Source organism: Salvelinus fontinalis, chromosome 26 (genome assembly GCF_029448725.1).
Source record: "Salvelinus fontinalis isolate EN_2023a chromosome 26, ASM2944872v1, whole genome shotgun sequence".
Taxonomy (NCBI): domain Eukaryota; kingdom Metazoa; phylum Chordata; class Actinopteri; order Salmoniformes; family Salmonidae; genus Salvelinus; species Salvelinus fontinalis.
This window is the reverse complement of record NC_074690.1, coordinates 35,495,487-35,510,246: the sequence shown is the minus strand read 5'-3', so window position 1 is coordinate 35,510,246 and position 14,760 is coordinate 35,495,487. Positions and strand designations below refer to the sequence as shown.

Here is a 14,760-nt window from a genome sequence, read left to right as displayed (position 1 = left end):
CTCTGTCTTTATCCCTACCCTATTTCTTTCTGGTTTTGTCTCTAGATCTTTCCCTCTCTTTCTGAATTTCAGTATGTCACCCTGGCCTCATTGCCCCCTCCTTTGGTCCACTCTTCGGACATCTGCCGAGGTCGGCTGTGTGGGCCTGGGGTTGAGGTTGGGAAGCAGGTGGCAGCTGGACAGACAGGGACACACACATGTGGCCTGGTGGCACTGAAGAGTGTAAGGGGGGGGGGGGGGGGGCTTAGTGAAAAGCCCTTGTTCAACAGAAGTGAAGTGACCAGTGCAGGGCAAGGGTACTAGCCAAGTATCCCCATAATGAATGACTGATATAGACTGTCCAACTAAATAACTATCCTTAAATAACTCTCCTTAACACTCCTCTCCCTTTTCTGGTCATTGCCCTTTTCATATCACCCAGCCATTCTTTTGCAGGGTTTACAATTATAAAGGACTGAAAAGAAAGTAATATTTTTTGCCAGCTAACATATGCTCTTTGCCTGAAAAACCCTCCCTACCATTGTCCTTGGGCTACATTTTGCAGGTGTTACTGTAGTGTTGTATAAATGCAACCATTAACAGCCAAGTCAAGCCACAGGTTGAAGGCTTCATCTGTTTGGGAACAGCTTGGACTCTGTAACCATCACATTGTCTGGGCAGGTTTTTTAGGGGCACAATTACTTGTGATATCATGTATTTTGACTAACTCTATGCCTAGCAATATTACATTTTGACTATGCCAAGCGATGTATAAATGGCTTGGCTATCAAACAACTAGTCCAAAACAAAATCCTGTATCTGCAATGTAAAAGAAATGTACAGGAAAATAGACTACACATGATATCTATAGTACATACAGAATTTGTAGACAAATCACATTTAAATATAACTAACCAATTTTAATCTATTTTTTACATGTAAAAAAACAAGTAGCATCCAATCCAGATAATTTGATTGACAGGTGAATTGCCACTGGACAAAATACCCCTCGCCTTAAGGTAACCATTATGAAATACAACCAAATAAGACTTAACTGGGTTAATCATTAAATCAAGAGAACCTATTTTACTGAGATCAATCTGACAAATACAAAGACCTATTCAGTTTCTATATTGATTCTACTCAAAAGCTTTTTGTGCACCCTTTTAAAATGAAGAAGCATGCTTCTTCCCAGGTTGTCTTTAGCTACTGTAGTGTAGCCTTCTGAAACCCTTTTATTCTGTCAATAAACGGCAGGCTTGGTAATCAAGTTGGAACAGTTAGCCATACGAGGTCCTGTTCCTGCCCTAACCTGTCCCATGCCTGGACAGGTTCAAGCCTGGCTGATTACCCAAGAACCTACCCAGATGGAAAAGGGGCAGAGAGACTGAGAAGAAAGAGAGAAAGAGACAGCAAGAGGGAGAGAGAGAGACAGTGAGAGAGAGACAGCTTTGGCAATGTACACATATGTTTCCCATGCCAATAAAGCCCTTTGACTTGAGAGAGATAGAGAGGGGGTGGGATATGGCCAGCCAAGGCAGACAAAGGACAAGATTAAGTATGGTGCCTGATTGTGCTTTGACAGAGATAAGCAGCTTAACATAAAGAAGCTACAGTATTCTCCCTCCACTGACGGGTGGATGGATGAAGAAAGGTAGAAAGAGATAGAGAGAGAACTACCCAAGGTGTGTTTAAAGAGGTGGCGGAGCCTGGTGTCCACATCTTCCCATATATTATGACAACATTTTGTGACGTTTTTGTTAGTTTTGGTCTTCGGCTGTTCGTGCACACGTCATTTTTTCTCGAAGTTGACAGCCGAAGTCGGTTTCATGCAAATCTTTTCACTTGAGAAATACTGCACCAAACGTCCTAATTAGTTGAAGAATTCTCTGCAAAAACATGAAAATATTCATTCAGTCTGGTTTTGGTGTCTCAAAATAGACAAACGGTTCTTTTTTCACATTTTTCAAGAAAACCTCTTAAGGCATCAGCATGCTTCGCCGAGCCGAACCGAAGCATGCCGATGCCTTAAGAGGTTTTCTGGAGGACTTCCAGGTCAATTCAAGAGCCCAGAGCAGCAGAGAACAGATTTGTCTTTAAACCTCACAAAGTGAAGCCATAGTGGTGACCTCACAAAGCTGACACATGGGAGAGGTGGAGAGGGGAAAACTGACGAGACCCTTCAACATGTGCTCCATCACAACAAAGCCACACCGTGACAAAGGTGGCCTAATGGATGTGGCTGGAGCAGGAGAGAGATAGAGGAAGTGGGTGGTCAGGAGTGATTTCAGGCGTGATTTCATTCGACGTAATTCTGTTTGATGAATGATGAAATAGTGTCTGATCTGTGTTTTCAGGTAGTGACAGAATCATGTTTGGAGAAGAGAAGTGACTGAGATCTCGATTTTCTCAGAGGCAACTGGAAGTTGACCAGAAAACCGGTCTCAGATTCTTCTACAGATTCCTGAGCCTGGGTGGCCATAATGGCCATATTGCAAGAATCTAACCCCCGGGCAGAATTAAGGTCTGGTCCTGTGACAAGCTTGCAAATTCCAGGAGGCCATATGGGAGAAAAAAATAGGGCTTGTTCATTAGGAATTCAATTGAAGAAAATTGTCAGACATTTTGTGAAATACAGAGGTACCATCTGAACTTGTCCAATAAGAAATGCTCGTTATGGTTTCACGTTTTGACAAGTTTCACTATGGTGTGCCCTAAGGAACAAGACCCTCCTTTCTCTCTTTTTGCATCTTTCCCATTCGGAATTTACCTCACTTTCCCGACACGGCTTTAAAACATGATAATCTCATGTATTATCACGTCATCTTGGTGTAGCTGTCCTTACCTTGTGTAATTGTTCCCAGGCGTGAAGGGATTTGTTCTCCTCTGCTACATGATGGGTCAGAAGAACCACTGTGTAGAAACGTCCTGCAGTGACATCCCCCTCAGCAGCACTGTTCTAGACCTAAAGAGAGAGGTTCGATGAATACATGAGATTAACTAAATGCATCTTCACCCAAGGATCCAAATGAACAGACACATGGAATATAGGAGACATACTGTATAGTAGGCTGAAGGTTTATAGTTGGCTAATTGCCTGAAACTGATTAGCACTAAGGAAGACGGTCATGCCACACTGGTGTATTTAAAGGCGAGAGCGTCGAATCAGGCTTTGACACAATTGATATACTGTATGCAAGGAGAAATGTTTGCTGCAAATAACACACGATAGGCCTGCAGCACCTTTCATCTCAAGATATCAAATCAAACCCAATATTTTAAAAATCCTATTGAAATGAAACTCAAGCATGAAAGACACACAAAAGCTTTTAAATAGTCAGTACAGTCCACACAACATGTCTGACAATGAAAATGAATGGCTGCACTTAGAGCAATGAGAGAGGCCACTCAAAAGTTAAGAGGAGCTTAACAGATTGCACAAAACCATGACATATGTAGTGACCGTTGGCGGTGAACAGGGGTTATGTGATACGGTAGCCTCTGGGTATTTTTGTAAAACACACTAGAGTTTTAGGGTTTGTAATCATCCACACACACACACACACACACACACACGAATAATGTATGCACACACACACATGCTTACACACGTGTATGCACATGTGTGCTCACACTCACACACAAACTGTATATGGGCGCTCACACATACACACACACACACACACACACACACACACACACACACACACACACACACACACACACACACACACACACACACACACACACACACACACACACACACACACACACACACACACACACACACACACACACACACACACACACACCACCAACTACTAAAAACTGGTAGAGATATAAGATCTTAATTTGACCCGTTTCTCACAGCAGGAAAATAATCCTGCAGCAACAGGAAATTTGAACTTTGGTGTGGATTATAATTCATGGAATTTTTGTAGGCGTTGATATATGTTTTTTATATTTTTTATTAAGTCTGACATTTTAAAGTGGAAATCTCAAACTTTAGAAGCCTTTTTAAACCTTGAATACACTACATGTTTGCAGGACATTTCCTGCAACAACAGGGTGATCAAATTAAGATCCTACATCTGTACTTCCACTTTGACCCCAAGCATTGTTTACCCACTCCTAGACCTTATACAACTAAGCTGATACAAAGTTCCCTTCAAAACATTGACTGTCACAAGAATGCTCCCTGTCACCATCCTGTAATGCATGGTCCTTGTTATGACATTTTTGGGACCTGGTGTCCCTAATTTGCCCCTGCCTGAGGTCTGGGGCCCAAGTCCTCGCGCTGGCATTACATACACACTGATTTGTCCTGTTAACCACATTGAAGTAGTTAACTTTGTGAATGATTAGCCTCACACTGATAGGGCTAATCAAACTACAGAGCTACATGGTCAATGGGAGGGACAAGGGGATAGGGGGATAAGGGAGGTCATGCAAATTCCATACCATCCAGGTCAGACAGTGCTATAACTTTAACCGGAACACTGTATGAGTTTAGGGAACATTCTCTTGTGTACAGACTGAACATCCAAATCTTCCTTCACTTCTAGATACACACTTTAAGGGCCCTCTAGGCAGCTAACTGCATTCACAGTAATATAACCCATTCGATGAGACAATCTTATCACACTGGCCTTTCAGTAGGCCTAGACTACACATCACTCTTAACATAACCCTGTATCTATTTCCATGACCACAGGGTCACTATCAACGGCATTAACCCCCCACTAGGCCAGAGTGTTGAAATATTTTCATTGCTGCCAAATCAAATGAAGTTTGTGTCATATGCACAAGAAACACATGGTGTACTCAGCACAATGAAATGCTTACTCTCAACTAAATGTGACAACGATAAGAATGGAAGGTTAAAAAAAAGGTACTAATAATAACAATAATCTAGGACACTGCAGATGGCCAGTGAGATGTGCCTGACCCATCGGAGCCGTAAATCTAGACATACTCAGGCACAGCCTCGGGTGCCTAATGGCTGGGATCCTGTTCTTCTGGTAATGACATTTTAGGGTCCTTTCAGCATGACATGCTGGTAGGGAATTTTGCCTCAGGGGTGTAAGGAGGGAATTTAAGGCGGTGGCCGCAGAGGTACACACACACAAAACACACACACATACAAACACAAACACACACACACAAACACCCACATGTGCACACAGACGCACCCGTGTGTGCGTATGCGTAACATAGCTAACTCCTTGTTAATGAACGATGTGAAAACAGAGGTCCTATTTTAGAGTGATGTGGATTTAAATTCTAAGAAATGTTAGATATTTAACTCCAAGATCACTGTGAGCTTAGCCTCTCGTTCCCACCCCTCCCTTTCTTCTTTCTCTCTCCCTCCTTCCCTCCCTCTCTGCCTCTCTCTTTTTCCCCCACGCCACTCCCTTTTTTGTTTCTTCCTTCATCTGCATAATGACGTTACACTCCTGACAATGGAGGGATAGAGGCAGGATAGAGAGGGATTACATCTACTTCCCCTTGGTCACAACCTGTTTCAGACCCACTCTATCACTCCTGGAACCTTTTCTTCAAAGACAACACTGCAACGTTGAAGTCAGTCAAGGGTTTCACGTTAAGAAATCTAACTTGCTACTGTATCCACATATGTGCACATAGGCACTGGCACAGATAGACGTGTGTGCGCGCGCACGCACGCCACACACAAACACACTTTGAAAAGATAGGAGAAAAAAAAGGAAAGCCGGGGTAGATGCAGAAAAAAACTTGACACTATCTCGGTGATCCTGAACATGCTTTTTCTACAACACATAGTGATATAATAGTCTAAAGGGATTTAGATCATTCAGAACATGGTAAAAAGACGACCACTGACTACCTCTTTACTTAATTATTGAAACATTCACACAAGCTTTTGCCAGTCATCATTACTTACAATAGATCATGATAAAACAGACTACCTTAGTCATTCGAGTAAATGTATTACATATCTTATTTATTTATTTTTCACAGAAATACAGGAACAATGACTGTAGGCTACACTCCTAAAAAAAAAGGTGCTATCTTGGACCTAAAAGGGTTCTTCGGCTGTCCCCATGGGAGAACCCTTTGAAGAACCCTTTTGATACCAGGTAGAAACCCATTGGGTTCCATGTAGAACCCATTTCCCCAAAGGGTTCTACTTGGAAGCCAAAAGAGTTCCGACTGGAACCAAATAGGGTTCTACCTGGAACCAAAAAGAGTTCTCCTATGGGGACAGCCAAAGAACCCTTTTGGAACCCTTTTTACTAAGAGGGTACTGTCAACATTAGAAAACCCATGAATGAGGATGAAAGTACACATCAGTATAGCAAAAGAGAGGGGGATGGGGTTTATGCAAAAAAGGACTAACATTTCCAGGTCCCTTAAATTAGGTGCTAAGAGCTGAGCCATCAACATCATGTTGGTGGAAATCCAGCAAAGTGCTAGAGTAAACAATGTAAAATGCTTCCATACCTTCCAATGGTTCTCCACCAGCCAGACAGCACTTCGATAACACACACACACAAAAAAAAACGCTCCAAAACCAAACACTAAATTCCACAATACAAAAATAATAAATCACAAAGTCACGAATTATAGTCCATTTTGGGTCCTAAGGAAGAGGACAAGAGTGAGGAAATATCCAAGGAGACGTAGGGCTGATTAATTCTCATCTGGTGTGTCCCCAAGCCATCAGCAGCTCCTTGGTAATTAAACTCCACGACAGTATGGACAGCAAATACTCCTCCTTCCTCCAGTACAGCAGAACCCCTCTCTCTCTGAGTCAAGCACACACACACCCAAGCACACACACGCACACCCTCCCCCAGTCCCCTTGTCCCTCCCCTATGTTGTGCCATTTGCTGTGTGTGGAGTAAATTCTCTGGGGCCTCATTCATCGTAGCCCCTCTGACCCCCTGTAGTGACAGATGCTCTTGGAGGGCCGTCCTGCCTGGCCAGGAAACAAAGACATTGGGCAACATCCCCTCCTGCCACATGGTCACACCACCCCGACACGCGTGACCATCAGCGTTTAACACGCCAACAACACGGGTGAAACCCTGACTCAGCAGGATGCCACACTGGATAAATGGAACTACTATACCTATACAGTTCTTAGATTACCAAAGAAGAAGAAACAAATCTAGTCAAAATCAACCCCCCCCCCCTACTCTTTCTTTACTTTCACCCGTCTCTCCCTCTCTCTCTCTCTGCCACTCCCTTCCTTTTTATTAGGGCCAATTTAGAGATAGGGCACCCCCAACCACTGGCAAAATAGGGACAAGAAGAATGTCAGGTCAGCTCTGTGCATTTTGCCCCTCTTGGCCGGGCTGGGACCCTGGCCCTACAGAACAGACTACAGGCCTGGGACTGGGGTAGACCCCTGACTGTTTTTTTTTACCCCCGCTATAAATACCAAGGGCTCATCTGGTCAAAATAAATAAACTGGGGATCCACCTTCCGCCACCACAAATCAATAGGCGCTCGGTGGACAGATGTCAAGGATTATAGCGTCATTATAGCCTGGCTGGCTGGTCAAATGCCTCGTCATTACTAACGCTGGGCCAATGGAGTGCTGGGGTGACGGATTGTATGGAAACTAAGAAATGCATGATATTATTTAAAAACATTTTGGGTTTATTCCGTGAAAATAAATTAAATTACGTCACATCATGCTAATATACTGTACAGGTAGAGAAGTTTCCCTAAGTGCGTAAGCAACATAACAACAGAACACTGTGTTTTTTCAATGATATAGGGACTTTGGGGGCTTTTTGGGGACTAATCAATTCACCTTCTCCTCACCAGTGGTTCCCTCACACGGCATGTTCTAACTAGGCTTTTGAACATTTTAGGTTCTCACAACAACATATTTGTAACGTTGCAATCAGATCCCAACCTATTGGCTGAGTATGAGAAAAAGATAACACTATACTCTCTTTAACCTCCCCCCTCTCTACAGATCCACTGCCGATAGAGCAAAGGGTTGATGTGTGTCCGTGACATTCACATTTCCACTTTCATATGACTTTGAACACTAAATCTAAGCAGCTAACTGACTGCCAAATCATTCCTTGCATACAATGCCTGGTTCCTGTTTTGGCTGCAATCTCAAAAGAGTCTTTGTTAATAATTTACGCTAGCCTCGTTCATGGAGTGACCAGTTAAAAGGTTACTATGCATAAAAACATTTCCCAAACAAGCCTGTAATCCCTATGTCTGGGTCTTGTTTTTCTTTTTCTATGTTTAAGTAAAGTTGCTGAGAATTTCTCAAGCAAACTAAGAAAATTCCCAAGTCAACACACAGCTACTTGACAGTAGAAAATACACACTCCAGTCCATACTTTGCACGGACCCTTTTTACACTTTTTCTAACATTGATATTTGACCTCATGTGGATGTGCCAATGACAACATTATTATTCTCACTCTTAAATCCAATATTAGGGAGACTTAAAACAACCTCAAAAGAGCTATACAATATATTCACTATAACACCATATGTCTCTTGTCTCCTTCACCTGCAAACCTCTATTCAACAGTCCATTCTTAGAAAAATGACAAGCCTGAGTAAGCCAGTTGGTGAGCCATTCATAACAATCTAAACATTATTTTACTAAAACATTGGATTCTGAATATGGATTCATAATGTAATTATGTTATCCTGGATCATTAAAGAGAAATAAACAGATGAAACATTAAGTCAGAGGATGTTGCTAATGACCATATTGTTTAACTGTAATTCTTTCATTTTCATCTTTGCATAGCCAGGCAAGCAGCGTGACTGACTGACTGCCTTAGTCTTCAGTTCATTACAGCAGATCTAGTCAACAGTTGGTTTAATCTGTCCGTATAACTCTTCTCACCTCCTCACCAATGGTTATAGTATGCCGGCCACAGGCGGTGTGTGAGACAGCTATAAACCGGGGCATTAGCCAATCAGGGCTCCATTACTCCTCACCACTCATTCATCATACACACATCGCGCATTCTATGCTGAACGTGGAGGTTCGTGAACATTTTATTATTATACTACACAGCGTCTGTCTGTCGGTATGGACTCTATAGGCTCCCGGGGGTAGTTCATTTGAAACAGTTGGAGTAAAGAATGAAAGAAAGAGATGACTTGTGCATTAAGAGGAGACTAGCAACTTTAGTAAACATTACAGTTTCCTGTCTGAGGTAAATCAACATATGACCAATCGAAAACTCCCCAAATAAGCTCCTTTGGTACAGACCAGCACTAGCAGCAAGTTCAACCTGGGAAGAGGAGTCTCACAGTGTGATTCATCTCCCCCAGCTCCCAGCAGTAGCTCCCTCCCTCCCTGACTTTGACACAGCAGCCACGTTTAAATAGACCCGTTTGAAATGAAGATAATGAGTAAACCCAGCGGTTTCTTTGGCCTCAAAAGAGCCCTGTTTGGGAAAACAAAAGAGCCTGGGTCTGAATGCTGGCCCTGTGGCCCTCCCTCCACCCATCCCTCACCACTGTATTGAGGGCCAGCCAAAGGGCCTGACAAAGGGGAAGTGGCCCTTCCACCCTCCACTGCCACCTGAGGAAAGATGGGTCATGTGACAGAGTGACTAGAGAACAGGGGGAAGGGAGAGGGGGGATAGGGGACTGGGGGTCTCCTATCCCCTGTTGTCTTTAGATTCCAAGGGGGACAGGAGATGGTTGCCTCCATTTCTCCTCTTGTCTTGTGAATTCCCAGAGGAAAAGCTGCTTTGTCTTAGCTCAGAACTGACTCAGCTTCATTGGGTTGAATTGAGCACATTGCAGCTTTGACCAACTCCAATGACTGACTCATTATTACACCTGATAGATGTTGCGATACTTAATTGATACAAGTATAACATGTTCAAAAGCAAATGTTCAGAAAAAATGTAAAACAATTTGAGACTCAAGGGAACGTGAACCGCACTATTGATTGTGTGCCGATGTCAAAACATACATTCGGACCTATACATTTAGACCTGATGTAAACTATGTGGAGAGGGTCATTTTACAAAAACACATCAAAATGAAGATACACTGAAACAGAGTCAATGACTATGGAAGTAAAATGTCATAGTAGAATTGCGTGAGATGAGGGATCAGTATCAGGTTTGTAGGAGAGAAAGGAGAGCCGAGGTGTTAAATGGGACAGTGTGTCTGAAGACTTACAATAAGAAAACAAACCTGTTGCATGAATAAACAAGACGGCAAAACAACAACAACAAAACCCCAATGTGAAAAGTCCCTCACCGAGCCCCATTGCACCTTCTTCTCTCCCATGTTGGTTACCTCCACGGTGTGAGGTGTGACGCTGTCACTTACTAGCCGGGTGGCAGCTAGTCCCCCTGCTATAATCCCCCCCCCCCCTCCCCTTCCCCCAAGGCTGAGCCAGGCCACATAAACAAAAGGCAGTGAGCAGCAGCATTCCAGATGAATGCCATAGCTGATGTCGGCAGCAGCAGAACAGAGAAAATAAAAGAGAGCTCAACCAGGCCAGGGCCAGGAAAGTGGAACAAGAGCCTGGGGCTGTAGGGGTGGTGGGTGGTGGGGTGGATTAGCCAGTGGGGACTATAAAGGGGAGTGAACTGGGGTTTAAGGCCTGTTGTGACAGAGGGTCTGGGGAAGGGCTGATGGGGGGCTGGGGGGAGGCGGACAAAAGGAGCATTTGGGCAGATGAAGAAGTCATCATCATTAAGCCACTGGAAGTTTACTGTCCAGTTATAAAAGTCATTTCAAAATTAGGAGGTTAGGGGGTGCGTGTGAAAGGGGAGAAGGGCTCAGAGAGCCAGAGAAGGCCTGGGGGCGGGGCAGATGAGAGCTGTGGCCTGTGATTGTGAGGGACTCTGTGGGACTGGGGGGGGGGGGCAATTCATTAGGGGCACAGCCCAGCCTTTGTGTTTGCACCAGGTTGATTGGAGTGCTGACCTTGCCTTGCCTCCCAGCCTTCCCTGCGCATTCTGCTCTGGCCCAGTGGAGGATGAGTATAAGGGCAAGGCATTTAACCTTCAACTAAATCCCAGCCTCAACCACAGCAGACAAAGGTCAGCATCATTTATTAACAAAGACTTGCCTAAACAGCTGCTATTAGGATGCTATAGATGCTATATAAACTGATACACAGAACAACTCTGTTCTGTCCCCTAAGGATTTGTTGCCAGCTCTAGTTGGAAAGTCACTTTTTGGTTACATCTGATTCTGAAGAGTATAGAATAGAAGAATGTTTTTGGTTGACAATTTTGGTGTAATTCCTTTGCATGACAGAAAAAAACATTGAAGCTTTTCACACTGTTCACCATAATGTGGGAGACAGGGCGAATTCTAAGCAGCTAAATCAACAAAAAATTTAAGTTCACGACATTTATTTAGATACACATGGTCTAAAAATTCCTGATCAAAATAGAGGTGTAGGATCTTAATTTGATCACCTTATTGCAGGAAATGTAAAACTTGTAGCGTACTTGAGGTTTAAAAAGGCTTCTAAAGACTTAATTTTCCATTACAAAAAAATTATCAACCCCTACAAAAATGCAGATGAATTATAATCCACATACTATTTCACATTTCCTGTTGCCGCAGGATAAGTTTCCTGCTGTAGTAAGCTGGCTCAAATCAAGATCCTTCATCTGTACCACACTTGACCCATCTTAGTTTTACTATGTTAAAGAGCGACCGCCCCTAAAATTAAACTTCTCATTTAGAAAATGGAGTATGTGGCATTGATATGAGTCAGAAACATTTATTGTAGTGTCAAAATTTACTATAAATTGTAAATAGGATAATATTGGTCATAAAGTCAGTCTCGTCCAAAACAGAGATTTGCGAGATGACAGGAAAAAATTGTATGTCATGGAATGAAGGTTACGGTAACAGTTTTCCTTGGGTTGGGTTTATTTCAATCTTGACCACATGCCCACAGCTGGCAGCTGTAATCATCAATTCGGAGCGAAGCTGCACGCAATGGTCAATTTGGTTGACATTCGATATCCCTATGGGGCTAGTTAGGGACCATCAGTAAATTACACAATGTACATAAGACAATATTACAAAATGTTAATAGCTCAAAGTTTCAATGACTTAAAAACCTGAAATCAACTATAAATTGTAGTTATTCAAATGCCAATATTGAAAGCATTCAATGAGACAACTAAAATATGTGCAACGTTTTTTTCTTCTCATTTACATTGTGTAACTTATTGATGGTCCCTAACTAGCCCCAGCGATAGGCTATCCAATGTCAAACCAACGTTTGCCAAGGTCGCACACCAGCTGGCTGAAGCTAATTGCCGAAAGAAGTTGGCTAACTCTAGCTAGCCTAGGCGACTTCAAGACACAATACCTTGATAGACTGTTTCAAGTTATCTGGAAGGGTGAGTGACTGTAACTGTGTACTGTTTTGCCAGAGAGAATGTACAAACGCTTGCCACGTTCAAACACACACACAAGAGACACCCACATGAACCACCCCAGTCAACTCTAGAATCACATGGTCGCTGCATTTCTTAATGAAAAACAAGGCCAAATCCGGAAGTTCAGCCCCCTTTAAATGTGAAAAGAAATACATAATTAAAAAAAAACTTAGTTTTGTTCTTTTTAAATTTAATTTGAGGCCTGGAGGACAAACTCAATCAATGTGGGGAATTGCTGATCATTTACAATGCTCGCTGAGAAGGCCTAATAAAATGGAAGCCCTGCGAGTGAACCCACTCTGCATTTTACAACACTGCTCAGCCATGGTTGAACACCATTCCAACTATCTGAACAAGAGAAAAGGACATAGAACCTTTGGCCCTTGGATTATTTTTATTTTTACGGAGTTATTCCGAGCTGCCATATTGAACGTAAACAATAAATTCCAGTTTACCCCTCTCTCCTTAGTAATGGTTATTACATAGGCCCGAAAGTATACACAAATAAAAAGAGAAACAATTATAATTCAGAAATGTTTAATTAAACTACAATTATATTTTCAAAATGTTCTTGAAAGGACATACTTGTTTCCTTTAAGTCTTTCTACTGTCAACAGCTCTACTATTGTAGGCCTACTACTGTAAAAACGAACACTACATGATATGTCAAAGTACTATTGCTGCATAGTACTACATCTACTATATAGTGTTATTAGTAAGACTCATATAAGTTCTTCACATTTAACCCAGACAAATAAAACAAAAAAAAATATATATAATAATAATACAAACCTCTCCTTCCTGTACAAACTCACTGGTACCTATCTAATCCCTCCTCTCACATAACAGGAAAAAAGGTACATAGATACTCACTTTAATGGTTTATGTACACTGATAGCATCATCACAGCTAGCATCTCCTTTTGGGCATCTGGTTAACACCTCACTGCTTATCCCCTTCCTAAACCCTAAACATTTAATGTTCAGTTTGACCAAACCCTGTCCTGGCCTGGCCTTCAACTGCTTTTTATACAGGCCTATTTGTTATGGGGTGTAAAAGGGGGATTCTAAAGCCATGGATCATGGGTGGAGGGCAATATTATCAAAACACTTAGCCTTATCAGATGACAGGAGGAAACAGTAAGGGGTCAAGTTCCATGTCCATGAACAGGCCTGGCCTGCAACACACCTCAACCACTGACTGCATTTTGCTATTGTATCTCGTATCTGTCAGTACAGGATAGTTAATATCAGTATATCGAGTAGCAAACAAAGCGGAATCTATCAAAGATGTTAAAAGATTTGTCATGATTGTTACATTTCTTCTAGTGCTGAGCGATTAACCGACATTTAGTATTTTTGTGGTTATTAAACCGCTGTCGGTTCAATTACTTGAATTCCATTTAGTTCAGTTTTTTTTTGTGTGCCCAACGCACCATTTCTCTAGAGCAAGTATCCCAAGGGTACCCGTAATGCCGTCGATGGTATGCCAAATGAAAATGTGATTCTATTTTTTTTAATTAAAAGAAATATATATTTATTTTTTCACATTTTCAAACAGTCCGTTTATATTTTCCAACGGGGCTATACATTTGGGTGAGTTTTTTTTCTCGCCTGAGTAGCCTCGTTTCACTGCCATTTCTTTTAACCATCTAGTGTTCAGCAAAATAACAACACAATGTCAAATACAGGTAGGCTTGTCAAATAATTAACATCCAATCACATTTTAAAATTTGGGGAATTTAACCTTTATTTAACTAGGCAAGTCCGTTAAGATTTTCTTTTATTTTTTTTTTACAATGACGACCTAACATTAACTGTTACTCTCTCGCAGGAATTCCACTAACGGTCCGTATATAGCAAAACGTAGCTGATGCTCATTCCGTTTGCTTGAAAATGGATAAATGGTTTAAAAAAGTAAGGCCCGCGTCCATAAAGACACATACCAGCTCTGCTGGTAGTACTGCTACTACCAGCAGTACTACACCTGCACCTGTCGACGACGAGCACATCCAATGCTAGCATCAGTAATTCTACATTTGTTGTTAGCCCAGCTAGCATGGACACTGACAGTTGTGAATCTGATGCAGCCGAAGAGCTATTGCCCCCTTACCCGGGAAAACACCGAACAACAGACAGGGATGTTGGATCATCGAAGAGGCGCAAATATGATGAGAACTACATTGATTTGGGGTTCACTTATATTGGGAGTAGTGCCTTTCCTCAGCCACAGTGTGTTAAATGTGCAGAAGTACTATCTCACAACTCAATGAAACCTTCACTCTTGTACAGACATTTAGAAACAAAACATGCAAATTTCATAAGCCATGAGAGTTTGAGCGAGAATTAAGACGACTTTTGATTAGTAAGAC

At 42.2% G+C, this 14,760-nt stretch overlaps 1 protein-coding gene across 3 annotated transcripts in view; it reads right to left on the bottom strand.

Annotated features, from left to right (window-relative positions):
- greb1l (GREB1 like retinoic acid receptor coactivator) overlaps window positions 1–14,760 on the bottom strand; it is a 94,292-nt gene that overhangs the window by 38,344 nt on the left and 41,188 nt on the right. For 2 of the 3 annotated variants that reach the window (XM_055883622.1, XM_055883621.1), the window contains exon 2: window positions 2,825–2,944. The gene's annotated coding sequence lies outside the window, so the exon portion shown is untranslated. Of the gene's footprint in view, window positions 1–2,824; window positions 2,945–6,462; window positions 6,799–14,760 lie in introns of those variants that run through there. The other variant, XM_055883620.1, reaches the window with a different exon arrangement.